We start from the raw sequence: 19897 nt of genomic DNA on the forward strand, positions 1-19897 counted from the left end.
GGGAAGGTGGTCCACACAGCCTACCTGGACCTCGCAAAAGCCTTTGATACAATACCCCACTTGGGCATTATAGATAAGCTCACCAGCTTAAATATAAACCCCTATGTCACTAGATGGGTTGCAAACAAGCTCAAGGACAGAACCCATATGGTGAGAATTGCTGGAGACATGTCAGACTCCAAACCAGTTACAAGTGGTGTCCCACAAGGCTCAGTCCTGGGACCTCTCTTGTTCAGTATATATTTCTCGGAGGTACAGGCCAACACGGAAGGACTGTGGCTGACCAAGTTCTCAGATGACTGCAAACTGGGCACCATAATCGACTCTCAAGCCGACACAAGCATGCTCCAAAAGGGCCTCATAGAAACAGACAACTGGTGCCAGAGCCATGGCCTCAAGCTAAATGCCAAAAAGTGTATAGTCATCCCCTTTGGCAAAAACAAAGTTCCCACAAATTACCACATAGGTGGTAATCCATTAAGTACCGAATAAGTAATTAGGGACCTGGGGACCCAAGTTGATAGCAATCTCTCATTTGACAACCACGTGGCCAAAGTGGTTAGAAATACATTTTATATAGCCCACCTAATCATGAAGGGATTCACATCTAGATCAGGGGAGGTCATCGTGCCTCTTTACTCATCCCTCATCAGGCCCATAATTGAGTACAATGCCCCTTTTGGGATGTACCTTACCAGACACCTGCAGCAACTGGAAAGACCCCAAAAGTACCTCACCAAGAGGATCAAAGGGCTCAAACAGATGCCATATGCCGCCCGGTTAAAGAAACTCCAGCTCTACTCAGTGGCATACCGCCTGTTCAGAGGCGATCTGTGCCTGATGTATAAAGCCATGTCCAACCTGGAATTAATGGACATGCTGTACCTCAGAAAATCCAAATCCCATCGAGCTACACGATCGAGAGACTTGAACCTCAGCACTGAAATAAATAGGACATGCTGGAGGGACAGATTCATAACCCAGAGGCTCCCTTCACTATGGAATAAAATCCCAGTCCAGGATAGGCAGAGTCCCTCATTGACTCTCTTCAAGAGGAATCTTGATGAGTGGATGGGAGATCGTAGGTTTACCCCTGGTATCACTTCTGTGTCACTGTTAGACAGAGGCACAGTATACTAACCTCAAAAAAGGGTATAGCAAAATTAATTTAAAATGGGTGGCGAAAGCCAAACACATGCTGGCTAGGCTTATAAATGCCCTAGGGAAGATAGCCTAGTATGAACCTATGAACCTATGAACCTATGACTTCAGAGTTGTGCACTGTTATTTTTGCTTCACTGTATAGTTTTTCAGATCTCTGCTGAACGTGTTTTCCCCCTCCCCCTATTTCTCTGTGTCTTAAGTTGGTATAACTGGTTTTACATCATGTGCGTTATCTGACCATCTCAAGGATTACTTGTATAAAGTTAGTCCCTCTTAGTAAAAAAGTCTGCATATCATTGCTGGAGCCTTCCTGTGTCATGAAAGAGTGCTCTTCAAACTATCTGGAGATATACAGAGCTGAGTATATTTTTCTGGCACTTCAGAGTTGTGTACTGGTAATTGTTGTTTGACTAATTTTATATCATTGCTGGCTGACTTCAGAGTTGTGCACTGTTATTTTTGCTTCACTGTATAGTTTTTCAGATCTCTGCTGAAGGTATGTTTCCCCCTCCCCCTATTTCTCTGTGTCTTAAGTTGGTATAACTGGTTTTGCATCCTGTGAATTTTCTCACCATCTCAAGGATCACTTGGATAAAGTTAGACCCTCTTAGTAAAAAAGTCTGCATATCATTGCTGGAGCCTTCCTGTGTCCTTACAGAGTGCTCTTCAAACTATCTGGAGATATACAGAGCTGAGTATATTTTTCTGCCACTTCAGATTTGTGTACTGGTAATTGTTGTTTGACTAATTTTATATAATTGCTGGCTGACTTCAGAGTTGTGCACTGTTATTTTTACTTCACTGTATAGTTTTTCAGATCTCTGCTGAAGGTGTTTCCCCCCCTCCCCCTATTTCTGTGCCTTAAGTTGGTATAACTGGTTTTACATCCTGTGTGTTATCTAACCATCTCAAGGATTACTTCCATAAAGTTAGACCCTCTTAGTAAAAATAGTAAAAAAGTCTGCATATTATTGCTGGAGCCTTCCTGTGTCATGAAAGAGTGTTCTTCAAACTATCCGGATATATACAGAGCTGAGTATATTTTTCTGGCACTTCAGAGTGGTGTACTGGTAATTGTTGTTTGACTAATTTTATATCATTGCTGGCTGACTTCAGAGTTGTGCACTGTTATTTTTGCTTCACTGTATAGTTTTTCAGATCTCTGCTGAAGGTGTTTTACCCCCCACCCCTATTTCTGTGTGTCTTAAGTTGGTATAACTGGTTTTACATCCTGTGTGTTATCTGACTATCTCAAGGAATACTTGCATAAAATTAGACCCTCTTAACATAGCCTGCTGGCTGACTTCAGAGTTGTGCACTGTTATTTTTGCTTCACTGTATAGTTTTTCAGATTTCTGCTGAAGGTGTTGTTTTTCCTATACCCACCGTCCCTATTCCTGTGTTGCTGTTTAAATTTTGAGTTTTTTGCAGTTGCCTGCCCCCACTGTAGATTTGATCTGAGACACTCACCCCAGTCCCATCTCTTTACCTCATTCTACCTAATAGAGTCCTTCTGCATTGTTTGTAGTCATTTTTAGTTTAATTGATTTTTTTAAACATTTTGGTCTAACACTGCTACATACTCAAGTTTGCTAGCTTGCACTGTATTTGAATTGTTTTGACTGCTGTTTTAGCTACTTTTCTGTATATATATATATATATATATATATATATATATATATATATATATATATATAAAAAATACCTTTCCTGTAACTAGTGTAGTCCAGATTCAGATTTGCTGTATCCAGGACTGTTGGTAAGCTTCTGAGCCCCCCCCCCCCAAGCTTTCTGTGATGGAGGGAAGCCTTCTAGCTTATCAGTAGGAGTGGTAAGCACTAGGTATCCCATCTACCACATAAGGAGTGGTTCTGGCCCAGAAGTTGTAGTTATTGCCTGTTTGGGCAGTTTTTCCATCTCTCTCAACTTTCTGATTTAAATGCCCACATTTGCACTTGTTTCCCCCCTTTCCTGTAACTAGTTTAGTCCAGTTACAGATTCTTACTTTTAGAACTTGAATTTGCTTATTCATGATCAGCACTTGTTCAGAACTTGTAAGCACTAAATAACCTACTAATTACTAAAGCACTCAACCTTCCTCATGACCTAGAGGAAAACAGTTTTGGTATTTACTTTCCTCACTTGCTTAGAGAAAAACAGCTCTTGTACTCACTTTCCTCACTTATCCAGAGGAAAATAGTTTTTTTATTCAGACATGTCCAAGGGTCAGCTCCCAGTGTTCTCTCCTGTCTATCTGATGAATCTGAGCATCTTGGGGCAATGTAGAAATTGCCTCATGTACACAGACAACCCTCTCCTCCTACCACCCAACACTACAACCTGTGAGAGATGCACATATCTAGCCAAACTGGAGGTAAAGCTCTCTCAAATCAAGACTGAACTTGACAGTCAAGAGGAGAAGGTAAACACTTGCACCACACCACACTCATCACATAGTCTCACTAAATCTACACCACCAAAATCCACACATAAAAACACAAAAAGCATTCACGGAGGTTCTCAATAATAATCTGCTCAAGCAACAGAGACCTCCAAAGCAGAAATGCAAGCAACCTCCACCCCTGAACTCAACCCAAATGACTCATAACCCACACACTCAGTGTGCCACTCAACCACAGCCAATAAGGCAAAACAACATACCCAACACACTAGTCATAAGCGACTCTATAGTCAGGCACACTGATGTCCCACTCACCAGGCTAAACAAGGAGAAGGTTACTGTCAGCTGCCTGTTGGGTGCCAGGATCTGCCACATAACCCACGCACTCAGGTCACTCCACAACAAGTACAAATATGACTCTGTCATTGTCCATGTTGGTGTGAACAACCTGAGACGTACCTCCCTGGACTACATGCAAAGAGACATGGAAGAGCTCTCCAATCTTGTAGCCCAGGCAGTTATGACCCTAGCCCTGAGTAGCATTCTGTCATCACCCAGAATGATGCCGCAGTACAAGGATGAAATGATTGACTTCAAAAATTGGCTAGGCTTCTGGTGCCATTCTAAAGGGATCCAGTATCTGTCTGCCTGGGATGACATAGTCAACAGACCACGATGCTTTGCCAGAGATGGCCTGCTCCTGTCACCCCTGGGATTCTGGACACTGGCTAAGGTTCTTGCCACCCCTATAGTGCCTTTTTTAGGCAAGGTTCAAATGACAAATTCACCACCATAACAGGAACAGGCAAGCAAAAACTGAGGGTAATGCTACTCAATGCTAAAAGTCTAAATCTCAAAATGCACTCACTCGAGGCACTCCTTAAAATGGAGAACATCGATATCTGTGCAGTGACTGAGACCTGGTTCAAGGCTCCAGAGAGCACCCCTGCACTACCAGGCTATAACTCATACCACACTTTTCAGTCATGTAACCTGGACTGGAACACCAAAGGCAGAGGTGTGTCCATATTCATTAAGGATATCCACACCTCCAGGCTAGTTGCTCAGCATAATGCAGCCGAGGTTATCCAAGTGCAACTAACTTTGGGCAAAACTGCAATCCAAATTGTAGCTTGCTACAGATCACCTACCATGCCTCAGGATTCCCACTCTTCTTTTCCTGATGTACTGGAAAATATTAGGGTTCAACCAAACACCCTAATAACGGGCAAGTTCAACTACCCCATCATTAACTGGGAAAACTACTCATGTGCCAACTCCTTTGCTCAATGCTTTCTGGAATTCATAAACTCCAATGCCCTGGATCAACTTATCCACACCCCCACAAGGGGCAACGATATCCTAGATCTAGTCATTACCAATATGAGTGACCAGTGTTCCACACCTGAAGTCAACGCCTCATTGGTCTGATCCGACCATAAGCTAATTACCCTAGATATCCACATCCTGCCTCCACCCCTCCGTTAAGGAAACCATGGTAAAAAAACTCTCCAAAGCCAACTTCATGCTTCTTAAGACAGAAGTGGTGAACTTCATGACACCCATGCAGATGGACAATACAGTTACGACTACTGAATCCTACACAATTGCACTTTATAAACACTTACATGAGTGCATGGATCGTGCTATCCCAAACAGAACCAAGACGCTATAAAAAGGAAGCCAATCTGGTGGTCCCCTGCCATAAACAAACTGTACAACAGAAGGAAGAAACTCTTGCAAAAGAGAGTAAAATCCCACGAGTGGAGGAGCTCCCTGGTCAGCCTCAGTAAGAAGCTGCAATCCCTGATAAAATCCTCCAAAGCTAGTTATGAAAACAAAATTGCCACTGATTCTAAAGACAACCACTAAGCATTCTATAGCTATGTCAAGAATCTCAATGGCAACACTCAGATCTGCTCTGAGTTACAGCACAATGGCACTAAATATACAGACCCAGCTGATATTGCCAACATCCTGGCAGATAGGTTCAGTGCTAACTTTACCCCCCGGACACCCCCTAAAGAGCCCATCTCTATACCGGATGAATGCAAAGTTCCTGTAATCATGGCTGCACAGGTAAAAACCACACTCTCCAAAGCCAAGAACACAGCATCAGTGGGAACAGACAACATCCCAGGCTGTATTCTACATGAACTACAGAACGAACTGGCACCCCACCTAAGTACCATGTTCAATCATAGCCTCACCTCAGGCTTTGTGCCTGCTTAATGGCACACAGCAACGGTTATCCCACTCCACAAGGGGGGAGCCACCACGGACTATGGGAACTACCGCCACATTAGCTGACGAGCCTGGTCTGCAAGACCATGGAACGTATCATCATGGAACTTATAAGCAAAGACATTGGTAATATCCAAACTCTGGATGCCACCCAGTTTGGGTTTGTAAAAGGCAGATCATGTCTCCTAAACCTGATAGACTTCTTTGAAGCAGTCACCAAAGCCGTAGACAAGGGTAAGGTGGTTCACACAGCCTATCTAGATATTGCCAAGGCTTTTGACACCATCCCTCACTCTGGAATTATAGATAAACTCACTAAACTAGGTATAAATCCTTGTGTCACAAGATGGGTTGCCAACTGGCTCACTGACAGAACCCACACTGTGAAAGTAGTAGACTCCAAATCCAACTTCAGACCAGTGACAAATGGAGTACCACAGGGTTCAGTCCTGGGTCCCCTCCTGTTTGGTATCTACTTCTCTGAAGTACAGGCTAACACAAAAGGTCTTTGGCTAATGAAGTTCGCAGATGACTGCAAACTAGGAGCCATAATCAAAACTCCCATCAATGTGGACATCCTACAAAAGGGCCTCACTGAGACAGATGCCTGGTGTCAAAGCCATGGTCTCAAGCTCAATGCCAAAAAGTGCATTGTCATCCCCTTTGGTAAAAACTCTGTACCCATGAACTACAACATAGGCGGTAGTATACTTAACACTGAAAGTTTGATAAGAGACCTTGGGACACTGGTGGACAGTAGTCTCTCGTTTGATAATCACATCGCCACAGTAGTCAGGATATCCTTCTACGTGGCACACCTCATCACAAAAGGTTTCTCATCTAGAAAAAAAGAGGTCATTGTTCCCATCTACTCATCACTCATTAGACCCATTATAGAGTACAACGCCCATTTTTGTATGTACCTCACAAGACATCTACAACAACTGGAAAGGCTACAGAAATGCCTCACAAAGAGGATTACTGGCCTCAAACAGATGCCCTATGCAGACTGTCTAAAAAAACTCCAGCTTTACTCTGTCACATATCGCCTACTCAGAGGTGATCTCTGCCTAACATACAAAGCTATGTCAAACCCAGAGCTGTTGGACATGCTCCACTTAAAGAAATTCCAATCCCTCCGAGCTACACGCTCTAAGGACCTAAACCTTGTCACCACAATAAACAGAACATGCTAGAGGGATAGATTCCTGTCCCAGAGAATTCCAATACTCTGGAATAAACTACCTATCTACATCAAACAAAGCTCCTCATTAGCACTCTTCAAGAAAAATCTTGATGATTGGATGGGAAATAGGAAATTCACCGCGGGGATCACCTCTGTGGCTCTGCTCGACATGGGCACAGGAAAATAATTTTCTTTGGTGGCAAAAGCCAGGGTACCTTTTTGGCTGGGCTTGTATAGGCCCCAGGGCCTTTAGCCTAGTACCTACCTATGAACCTATGAATATATTTTTGATATTCTGTAATACATCTCTTCATTTCCCTTGAGAAACAAACCCTCCTGATTTTATTCCTAAAAAATTATGTCTGCCTGGAAAAACACATTTATTCTTCAGTTTTAATCCCACTATACTAATTCAAATTCTTATTTCAAATAATATTATTTATCCATTCTTTGGAATTTTTCATTATTAATAGGTTATCAGCGTAAGACATATACAAAAAAAACTGCTTCTTCATAGAGTTTTAAAATACCTTCTGTAACTCTTTCTTTGGCTATTGTTATTTCTGCATTAATGACTAATGCAAACACAGCACTATGCAAACTATATCCTTGCTTAACCTGTCTCTGTCTGTCTTAACATCTTTAAATCTTTACATATAAAAAGACAACTGAAGAAGTTAAGAAATGTATTATGCTTCAGGCTGATGTATATATTCTATATAGTTATTTAACTGTAACTTTGAATTTTGTTCATACTATGAAATGCTTATCCTTTTTATGCTATTAGAAAAGTAAAATTTATCTGAGTAGAAATGTATTGTTTTAATACATATGTTATCATAATTGGGGGGTTAATTGCAAATTAAGAATTGCAGTAGAAATAATAAATAAGGATGTTTATACCATAAATAAATAAGTAAATAAAAATGTTCAAACGTATAAAAGAATGATGAGAACTGGATTGTTGCAGATGGGAAAATACCCTGTATGTGTAGAAGAGGAAATGTTGGAAAAGATATAGATGATAAGAATTAGAGACATATGATGTATGTTTCATTGATAAGTGTATTATCAAATTAGAGATTGCAAAAAGGAAGGGAAGGGTAATAAGGGGCTTATAGGAGGGGTATTTCAGGTGCAGCTAGCATTGGGTAAGACAGCAATTCAGGTCGTAGTCTGCTATAGGTCCCCAACCATGACCCAAAACTCACACTCCATGTTCCTGAGAACTCTGGAGAATATTAGGGTCCAACTTAACAATCATGGCTTTGTACGTCAGGCATAGATTGCCTCTGAGTAGGCGGTAAGCAACTGAGTAGAGCTGGAGTTTCTTTAGTCGAGCTGCATAGGACATCTGTTTGTAGCCCATGATCCTCTTGGTGAGGTACTTTTGGGGTCTCTCCAGTTGCTGCAGGTGTCTGGTAAGGTACATCCCAAAAGGGGCATTGTACTCAATTATGGGCCTGATGACGGATAAGTAAAGAGGCGCAATGACCTCCCCTGATCTAGATGTGAATCCCATCATGATTAGGTGGGCTATATAAAATGTTTTTCTAACCACTTTGGCCACGTGGTTGTCAAATGAGAGATTGCATATATATCTCTCCATATGTGTGTGCCATACACACACAGGGTCCACATTGTTGTATGTCCGTACACATCACGGATGACCTGTTGAGCCTTGCTACAACATGGACAGTTGTCACGTGTGCATACAGTAACAGTACAGGCAGTATATATAGCTGCAAATGTTACATTACTGTACTAGCCTGGTACAGCAGTTGCCAATGCTAAGCTCACATTATGTGACTATCATGCATGTCTTACTCTGTCACATCCAACTTTATATGGGTGTTTGCACTACTTCCCAAAACTGCCATTATGCGCAGTACTGTACAGACCATAGATAACATGTTCAGATGTTTGACATATAATGCTGAGCTACATATGTCACAGTTATGTCCCACTGCACACAGCTACATACTAAATTCTCCATGGCAGTAGTTATGCATGGCATCAGTGCATACATACCTACTGCTGCCACATATACATGTTTCAGAGTATGTACAGTACTATTCATAAACATCTACTACTTTCCTGTAGCTACAAATCTGTTACATACCTGTTTGTCCCTTTCAGGTCCATCTGTGTATGCTTTGACTACTTTTTTTTTTTTATTAAGTAAAGTTTTTTACTTTTTTTTTTTTTTTTTGGTTAGTTCTACAGTTGATGAATTGTGCAATTTAATGATTGCATGTGGGTATTGCAAGTACAATCTGCTTTCATAGGTATCTGCGCATGTGCATGTGATGCCCTCTGTACCAATTGGTGCCCAGCATTTGGTAAATGCATACAGCCTGCTGTGTGGTAATTGCAGTACTCACTGTCATAGCAACCCAATGCTATAAATTGCTAAGGTATGTAGGCGTAGCCTTTTCAGATTTCCAGGGTGGGGCCCATGCTTGTTTGCTGTGGACACTGTTGTGTAAGCCAGAAGGTTGGTATACGTCTTATTAATGAAGCTAGAGGTGTAGACAGTGATGTACATGTTGTACTCAGACCTGACTGCTGCCACTTCCAGTACAGAGCTATCAGTGTAGAGTTTAACTCACCCCTACAAATGCTTACACAACATTTATGTGACTATGTAGTTTCTTTTGTATTCATATAATTAACTGCCATACAAATGTAGTTATTGAGAACTATTCTTTTGGCACATGAACTGTTTGTGAACTGTTATAGTGTGAATATTAATGTACTCACTTCTGCAGGGTTTGTGTTTTTTATTGTTGACATTAGCACAGGGTTATCAGGACAACTGGACAATTCCAGTACTGTGTATGCCTACCTACACCTTTGGTAGACCCTAAACACACAAGTATATTTTAATTGTGGTGGGGGATCCTTACATACTGGACTTAAAGGATTGGTGTGTACCTGTTAGTTTATTAAGGCAGGTGGTCTGTCTGCATAGTTCCCAACTGTGAACCTATCCAAATGGTAGCCAGAAGTTACACTGTTATTCTTTGTCTGTGCAACTCACAGGTGTTTTCAGGACTGTTACAATGGCATTGTTACAGGCAGTTGCTACCAGTACATGGCTACATCCTTTTGTATTTCTGTGTTGTACTCCTACATAAGGGTATGCTTGTGGGGGTCCTACCAAAGCTATTTGCAGAGTGTGTAACAGCAGAATAGCTTATATGCCTGTGTGTTTGTGCCTCTGCCAGGCCTATTAAACACTCAGATACATCTTTGCATGTTGTAAGGGATAGGTAGTTAAAAGTGAGGTACACCTTACACATAATAGGGACAGTAAGTGTAGACTTGAGTGAAGCAGTGCATATGGATTAGTACTCCTTTTATGAAGTATGGGTGGTGTCTACTGTTATTATTGTCAGTATTAATTGTGTAATACCCCACCTTTCTGACTGACATCAGTACTTTTCAGAGGGATTCAGAGGGACACAGCTAAAATATGTTTCACAATCAGGGACATCCCTGAAAAGTAGTCACAGTTACTAGGTATGGCCTCTGCCCTAATCAGATATGCCACTGTTTGTCCTGCTTTGATAATGTGTGGGGGTTGTAAAGTGCCTCTATAACATTATTTGCTGCTTGCATGGCTGCTTCTCACATCACAGTCATGTAATGCAATTCCACAACTATTGCTGGTAAAGATCCACAGAACAAGCTTTGTGTTATGGCCTTCCTATTTTTCCTTTACATTCACTCATTGTAATGCATGATATATTTATTTCAGCACCAGGTTATTGTATATCTGCTGTGGCTTAGTGGTACTTCATGCAATCTAGTGTGTCCAAGGTCTGGGGTTCGAGACTGACAGAGTTGTTTTATTTTGCTGCTGAGCAGAACAAGGGCACTGACACAGAGTGACTAAGGCACTTTTAAGCAGTTGTAAGTGGGCTTGCGTGGGTTTGTGCGACGCTTAACAATGCTAAGCTTAGTGCACTCATGTGCACACTTGCTTAAACCTGCTAACTACTGCTTAAAAGTGCTTACTCCCGCTAACCCCTGCGCTAATTTGAAAGAAAAGGAAATGGGGAGATAGGAAAGTGGTGAAAAAGGGGGCACAAAGGGGGAAAGACAGTAGGAAAACAAGCTTGGGATGTGCAAGATGGGTGTAGGGAAGGTCCATAGCTGCCCATTTCTTTAACAGCAACAGCTGTGCATATGCAATGCATTTTGACGTAATTTTGAATCCTTCCACCCCTGGGAGAGGGGTGACGACAACAAAGTATGTTGTACTGCCAATTAGAATTATCAGTTTACATGTCCAGTGGACATGTGTGTGAAATGGGCAGCTATGTATGGGGCGTAATTTTTTTGTGGGTACAGATTGCCCTTTTTTTTTTTTTAGGTGAGAGTGGAAAGTGAGGTAGGGGAAGTAGGTATATTTGGGGAGGTAGGTTGGAGAGGTAAACAGACAAGACAAACAAGATGCATACAGGGGTGGAGTATGACACATGGGGTGGATGAACACAATTGACGGGGACGGATGTTTGGAAATCACAAGCCCATGAGCCCACAGATGGTAACAGTGGGACTGAGATCCCCCACCCATGGGCAGTCACCACTGAACCTTCACAGACCCGAGGGTGGCTGTGCTGGGGGCTGCATAGGAGGGGCCGGCTTACCAGTGAGTCGCGCCACTCTCACCTTGAGCTGGCATAGGGGATCAGTGGCTAAATGCTGGATCTCCCTACTCACCACAACCCGGACCCTTCGGAGGGTGACAGGTGGCCCTTCTCCGCCCACGCTTGCAGGGGGGGGGGGGTGAGCCCCATCCCCTGCAGTGCTTCCACCCAAAGGTGGCACAGGACCAACGGAGGAGGGCAGCCTGGGCTGGGCACTGGACATGCTGGTGCCAGGTGCATTCGCCAGCTGAGGAGGGACAGGTGGGTCCACTGGGACCGGCCTTCCCATACGTTCTGTGATTAGGTGTGTTTAATTACAACATAGACAACAGCATTCAAAATTAGTTGTAACAGCATGCAGTAATATTCCCATTAACCCAACGCACCAGGGTTACAACAGTTGAACAGCAAGCATAACACATGCATATATTGAACAACAGTGGACATTACAACAGCATGCAGGGATGATTGGTGGCAACAGGCCACCAAGATTGTGGTGTTTGAACAGGGCACATGCATCAAAGAAAAAACAGATTTTTATTGAACAATAGGACATATGTCCCAACAAATGTTATGAGATTATACATACCCATTGAAGTGTGGAATTGCATGGTTTACGCACATGGAGTAGGGGGTAAAAAGAAACATCCATTAACATATTATTAGTACTTTTACTCTACACTACATTCCTATTGACTGCAGGTGTATATCCCCTACATGTATTATTACACTAGGCAACATGCACTAGATTGTGTAATGGGTTTGGCTAGTTCATTATATACCTGACATATATCTGACATAGTAACTGTCCAAGCTGCAGATGTTACTGCTACATACTTGTATTTTATTTGTATATTGATGTATCTAAACATCTGGATGTGTTCACGTGACATTTTCACTTAAATTTCTACAGAACCCTACATTTCATGTAGCACACTCACATTTCTGGTGAGCACCTTGACAAGCTACTCGTCTGCCAGATTTACCTATGCATGACAGCCATTTAACAACTGTTGAGGACTGTTATATGCTTCACAGCTACTAGCACTTCCTTCATCCACTTTGTATGAGACTGCAGAACTGTGGATTGACAATACTTAATACAACAGTACTATTTATTGAAGGCAAGGGTACAACTACATTTCTAAGTAACTGACACAGACACACTCCAAGTATTAGACTTTTATTATTCACATTAAACACTCTTTTCTACAGGCTCTACCCTTAATTTGATATTACAGTGCATACAGAAGACATATTCAGGACATATTATACCTTTATTGATAGGTTACAACACTCTTTTTCAGGCAAGCTTACTTATTTTATATGACAGTACATGCAGAGATAGTATTCCAGACTGATTTTACCTTTATTAATGGGTTACTACACACTATTCCTGGCTCTCTGACTTATGTTATATAACAGTACATGCAGAGAATTTATTCAGGGAATTAATGTTTTATGCTTAACAGCTACTGGCACTTCATTCATCCACTTCATATGGGACTGCACAACTGTGGGTTGACAGTACCTAATACAACAGTACTATTTATTTTATGCAAGGGTACAACAACATTTCTAAGTAAGTGACACAGACACACTCCAAGTATTATACCTTTATTAATCACATTAAACACTCTTTTCTACAGGCTCTCTCCTTTATTTGATATTACAGTGCATACAGAAGACATATTCAGGACATATTATACCTTTATTGATAGGTTACAACACTCTTTTTCAGGCTTGCTCACTTATATTATATGACAGTACATGCAGAGATAGTATTCCAGACTTATTTTATCTTTATTAATGGGTTACTACACTCTATTTCTGGCTCTCTGACTTATGTTATATAACAATACATGCAGAGATTTTATTCAGGGCATTTTATAGCTGTATTATTGGGATACAACACTTTTGTCATGCTCTCTCACATATATTATATAACAATACATGCAGAATAATTACTAACCTGCCTGGTGGCGCAGCCTTAGCAGCCTATCTGCATAGGCTTGCTGAATCGTAGCACAGACACCTGCAGCTGTGAAGTAAATGAAGGGATATTGAGATATATCTATCCATTATTTAGACTATATTAGCATGTCTTACATACTGCATTCCATGGCTACCTACTTAGTAGTGGGGTATCTTGCATATGACGGGCCTCCTGGATCCATTGGTTCAGAAGGTCCTACTTCCGTCTCTTCAGGTCTGCATGGTGGTGACGGACCTGCTCATCAGTCCGAGGGACGCCTGTGGCACTGGTGAGTTCATGAATCAACCAGTTCCAAGCCTCTGCCTTATACTATATCCCTTGCAACTGGCCCTGCAGGAGTCGAGACTCATGATGATGGACTAGGAGCCAAACCATGTATTTTGACTCCTCGATACCCCAGCATTGTGCTCTAAAGCCTGTACCCTCTCCAGCACCAGACATTCTAACTACAGATGGGAGCTACAATCAGTTATGGTGATTATTCCCGGCTATGGTGCTTAAATATGATGACTTTCCCACACTTTTTTGGGATTGGCTGTTTTTTAACATTCTCGGCTGACTGCAGACATGCTTAGCAATGGTTAATCTACCATTTATACGTATATATATATATATATATATATGTTAACAGTGGATGCTTATCCTAAGCTGTCGTGGCTTAGTGGTTCAGTACTTTGATTATAGTGCACAGTGTCCTGGGTTCGAACCTTGTCATTGCTTTTAATTTTACTACTGTCCAGACAGGTTAGGGGCTGTGGCTGTGTTTAAGCAACTTTGCTCTACATTGCTCCACTTTGCCCAATGGTGCGCTGGTTGGCACGGCGTACACCTCCATGCAAACCGATTGCGCTAGGTAAAGCGCTATTTAGCTATGGGTGACTATATTGCGCTGGACAAAGCGCTACTTAACTATGGGCAACTATATTGTGCTGGGCAAAGCTCTGCTTAACTACGGGCAACTATATTGCGCTGGGCAAAACGCTGCTTAACTATGGGCAACTATATTGCGCTGGGCAAAGTGCTGCTTAACTACGGGCAACTATACTGCGCTGGGCAAAGCGTAGCTTAACTGCGGACAATTATATGTCAGGTTCCTTTCAAATATATACATTTTGTTCAATGATACATAGGCCATTTCAATGATTTTAGTAAGAATTTAATCATATCTGTCAGGAATTATTTCTTATACTCATTTTGAACATAAAATTGGAAGGGGAGTGGTGGGACTCAAACCGTGAATGCCTCCCCTTTGTGCGAATGCTCTACCACTATGCTATTACTATTTGGCATAATTTGCATGCACATTACTTATTATGCTCTTCCATGTCGAGATTGCTAACTGCAGCTAAGCAATGGGTACACCCGCGCACACACTCGCAAATACGGGCAGCTATATCGGGAATTAGAAAAAAAAATAATGTTTTACTTTTTATAACTGTGCTGGGGGTTTACAGTGTCAGGGAGTGTGGTATTGGGTACATGGGCATTTGAGCAGACTCGCTCTTGTGTGTTGACATTTTGCTTTTCACACACTTGTAGGGGCATGGACCTTTACACTGCTCGGCAGTCGGACACGGCCCCCTGCTTGCCTGCACGGTCCGTGTTAGACTTGGCGTTGAGTCAGCATGTCCTCATGAATATTCATGGCACGCTGACATCATACCATTCAACTGCAGCCTCTGAATAAGACTTATTTAGTCTTACACGGAGGATTCGTGAATCCAGGGGAGTGTTTTTGATTTATCTAATCTATGAGTGTTTTGCCATTGTTGGATCACTAAACCATTGAACAGAGTTAAGAGGGGATCACATTGCTAATGACTGTAGGATAAAGGGAGATGAGGACCATATATCTGTGGAATCTACTAGCAGGGGAACCAATGGAGGGGTACAATTTCCACTTTCTGTGTTTCCTTTTTTACTTAATTTGCACTTAGGATCTCTTCTAATGAAGTGGTCATAAAAAAGGGCTGCCAGACACTGCAGAGTGAACAGAAGGATGAAGACAAAGTTGACAAGTAACTAGTAAACATAGTGTCCAAGTCTAGTAATGGTAGTGGCAAGCAGTGGGTGAGTAAATTGAGCCAAGTGAAGGTAGGTCATAGTGAACAGTTCCATGAAGACAATCCAGTGGAAGATGTAATTCTATTTAAGGGACATGGTCTGATGAATGGTGGATTGTGCCATTATTCTGATGCACTGATAAATGGACTTTTGCAGATTTAAATCTGTGGGCTGCAAATATTGTCTGTGCTTTATTATATCACTATGTTGTACTTGGGATTTTGTACATAAAGAATGTTTTACTTACCTGCGTGACTGAAGAAGGGTACATAGCTTGAATTTTATATATTAGGTTGCAATTTATGGGAAAGCATTGGTGCATGTAGACGAATATTTTCTGTCTGTTTTTTTCAACCAGAATCCAAGCAATGAATGCTAATTCTTATTATGTGAATATATGTGGGGGAGGGTAGTAATTGCATTACTGGTGACATGGTTTTTGACATTTTGTCTTCTCACTGTTTTACAAAAGTGAACTATTTCTGATGCTGTAACTATTCAATTTATTTTAACCTTCTTATTCATCAAGGATACCCATATCTCCAGGTTAGTAGCGCAGCATGATGCCCCAGAGATCATCCATGCGCAACTATCAGCAGGCAAAACCACATTTCAAGTCGTAGCCGGTTATAGATCACCCACCGTGTCCCAAGATGCTCACTCTGCATTCCTTGAGACATTGGAAAATATAAAGGTCCTACCCAACACCATAATCTTGGGTGATTTCAACTACCATGGTAAAGACTGGATGAACTACCAATGTTCCAACTCCTATGCTCAGCGATTCATAGAATTTATAAATTCAAATGCCCTTGAACAACTAGTATGTTCCCCCACTAGAGGGGACAACATATTGGATTTAATCATCACAAATATGGGTGCCCATTGTACCACACCCATTATCACTCCCTCCTTGGTCAGATCTGACCACAAACTGATAACCCTGGACATCCTCACCCCTCCACCTCCCCCGTCAAAGAAACCATAGTTAAAAACTTTCCAAAGCAAACTTCAAACTACTTGCATCTGAAGTGGAAAGCTTCACTATTTCCTTGCAGAAGGATAATGATATCCAGGATGTAGACTCCGACACCAAGGCACTCTATATGCATCTTCAGGATTGCATGGACTGTGCTATCCCAAATAAAACCAAGACTCCTTCCTCAAGCAAGAAGAAACCAGTCTGGTGGACCCCGGCCATAAGCAAACTTTACAATAAAAGGAGGAGACTTATACAAAAAAAGGCCAAATCTCAAGTAGAAAAATCATCCCTGATCAGCATTAGTAAGAAATTGAGGGCCCTCATCAAGTCAACTAAAGCTAATTTTGAAAAGAAAGTTGCCAAGGATGCCAAGGATAACCATAAGGCCTTCTATGGCTACGTCAAAAACCTAAATGGCAACGCTCAGGTCTGTTCTGAGCTAGTACAAAATGGAACAAAATACACTGACCCCACTGACATTGCCAACATCTTGGCTGACAGGTTCAGTGCAAATTCCCCCACCCCCACCCCATACAGGGCGGGCCTATTACCATTCCAGGGGATTGTGTAAGTCCAATTATTACTGATACGTTGGTAAACAAGGCTCTATCTAAAGCTAAAAACACTGCCTCCATGGGACCAGATGGTGTCCCGGGCTGTGTCATACGCGAGCTCCAAAAGGAATTAACCCCGCATCTTAATACCCTGTTCAGTCTCAGCCTCTCCACAGGATGTGTGCCCATAGAATGGCGCACGGCAATGGTGGTCCCACTACACAAGGGTGGGGCCACAACTGACCCTGGGAACTACCGACCAATAAGCGTGACCAGTCTGATATGTGAGGCTATGGAGCAAATCATTATGGAACTCATAAATGGAGAGATTGGGAACCTCCAGTCGCTGGACCCCACACAGTTCAGCTTCGTCAAGGGCAGATCATGCCTCCTGAACCTGGTGGATTTCTTTGAGACAGTTACTCAGGCTATAGATAAGGGAAAGGAGGTACACATGGCTTACCTTGACCTTGCTAAAGCATTTGACACCATTCCCCATTCAGGTATTATTGATAAGCTCACCAGCCTGGGCATAAACCATTACGTCACAAGATGGATCACAAACTGGCTCTCAGACAGATCCCATAAAGTAAGAGTAGTGGGATCTATGTCCAAATCCAGACCAGTAACAAGCGGTGTGCCTCAGGGCTCTGTCCTGGGACCCCTCCTGTTTGGCATATACTTCTCAGAAGTACAGGCAAGCACGGAAGGACTGTGGCTGACTAAGTTTGCGGACGACTGCAAACTGGGTGCTATAATAGAGTCTCCGGCTGACATGGAGATCCTCCAGAAGGGCCTAAATAAGACTGATGCATGGTGTTAAAGCCATGGTCTCAAGCTAAATGCAAAAAGATGCTTAGTAATCCCCTTTGGAAAAAACAGAGTACCCGAAAACTACAACATAGGAGGTAATCCCCTGAAATCTGACGAAGAAATAAGGGGTCTAGGGACCCAAGTAAATAGTCAGCTTTCCTTTGATAACCATGTTGCCAAAGTGGTTAGAAAATATTTCTATGTGACCCATCTGATCATGAAAGGGTTCGCATCAAGATCTAAGGATGTAGTGGTGCCCCTCTACTCTTCCCTCATCAGACCCATTATTGAGTACAATGCACCAACTGGAATGTACCTGGCTAGACATCTCCAGCAGCTGGAGAGACCACAGAGGTACCTAACCAAGAGGATTACTGGCCTCAAACAGTTGCCCTAAGCAGCACAATTGAAAAAGCTAAAACTGTTCTCTGTTGCATACTGCCTTCTCAGAGGCAATCTCTGTCTAACATACAAAGCCATGTCCAACCCAGAATTGTTGAACATGCTTCATCTTAGCAAAACCAAATCTACTCGAGCTACATGCTCTAGGGATATAAACCTCAACACAACAATGAATAGAACATGCTGGAGGGATAGATTCACAGATACTTCCCTTACTATGGAACAGGGTCCCGATCTACATAAGACAGAGCCCCTCACTATCACTCTTCAAGAGGAACCTTGATGAGTGGATGGGTAACAGAAAGTTCACACCAGGGATCACACCAACAGCACTACTAGATAGGGGCCAAGGGTACTAGCTGCTAGTATAAGGGTCTAGGGAACTACTAAAGGGGAGGTGAATACCGCACAACGTGGCTGGGCTAATATATGCCTTCGGGCAGATAGCCCAGTACCAACCTATGAACCTGTAAAATAATTGGCAGATAGTGTTATCACAGAAGTCTTCTTATAAAATAATTAATATAAAATAATAATCTTATAAATAATTGGGTGATGGTGTTATTACAGAAGTCTTTATTTTATGTGAATGCTGGGAAATTATGTGACAATGATGGCAATGTAGGAACTGGTCCACCCCGGTAAAAGTAAAGTGCAGCAAACTTCTGTATTTCAGCTACAGAAGGGAACAACTAGCCTGTAACGAGGGTAAATATGGGGAAATATATGTTATGCTGGAACAGTACTGTCATTGTTCAGATCAATTAATTCTGAATACATTACCCGTGTGACTCAACAAAAAGGAACCAATGCAGGGTCCAAACTTAGAATCTCACCACCACCACTCGAACACAATGCAGGCAAAATGAGGCACCAGCTATTAGAACATGTACCAAACACGATTTATTGCTTCAACAAAATGAAAGACTAGACTAAGCGCTTTCACCAGTCCACCTGGTTTCATCAGAGTCATACTCACTCAATCAACTTGACTCATTTTATACATACCCAAGTATCCTACAACTTAATTAATTAATTGATTGATTTAAACAGTTGATACCATGACCTAAAATTCACAGTTTCATATATTATACAATAAAATATTTCCTTCTGTCATAAAAGTACACCTAATGAATATAATAAAATATAATAAATAAAAACTGTAAATATATTATAAATGTTTGTTATGAAATTCATAGTTGAATGCTTCATTTTTCCTTTTTAATTTATTTGTTTTATATCATACTTGCTCTGTATCTTAGTTGAGGTTTTAGAGAAATATAGTCATTCAATCCTGGAAACTTTGTGGCATTTAGCCTTAACTGCCATTCCATTTCTAATAGTGCTACTTTGTTATCTATGTCACCATTAAAAAAGGGCATTACTCTATCCACTATAAAAAATATAAATTTACTAAAATTTACACAATTTTT

Source organism: Protopterus annectens, chromosome 6.part0, assembly GCF_019279795.1.
Source record: "Protopterus annectens isolate FY-2018-M chromosome 6.part0, PAN1.0, whole genome shotgun sequence".
Taxonomy (NCBI): domain Eukaryota; kingdom Metazoa; phylum Chordata; order Ceratodontiformes; family Protopteridae; genus Protopterus; species Protopterus annectens.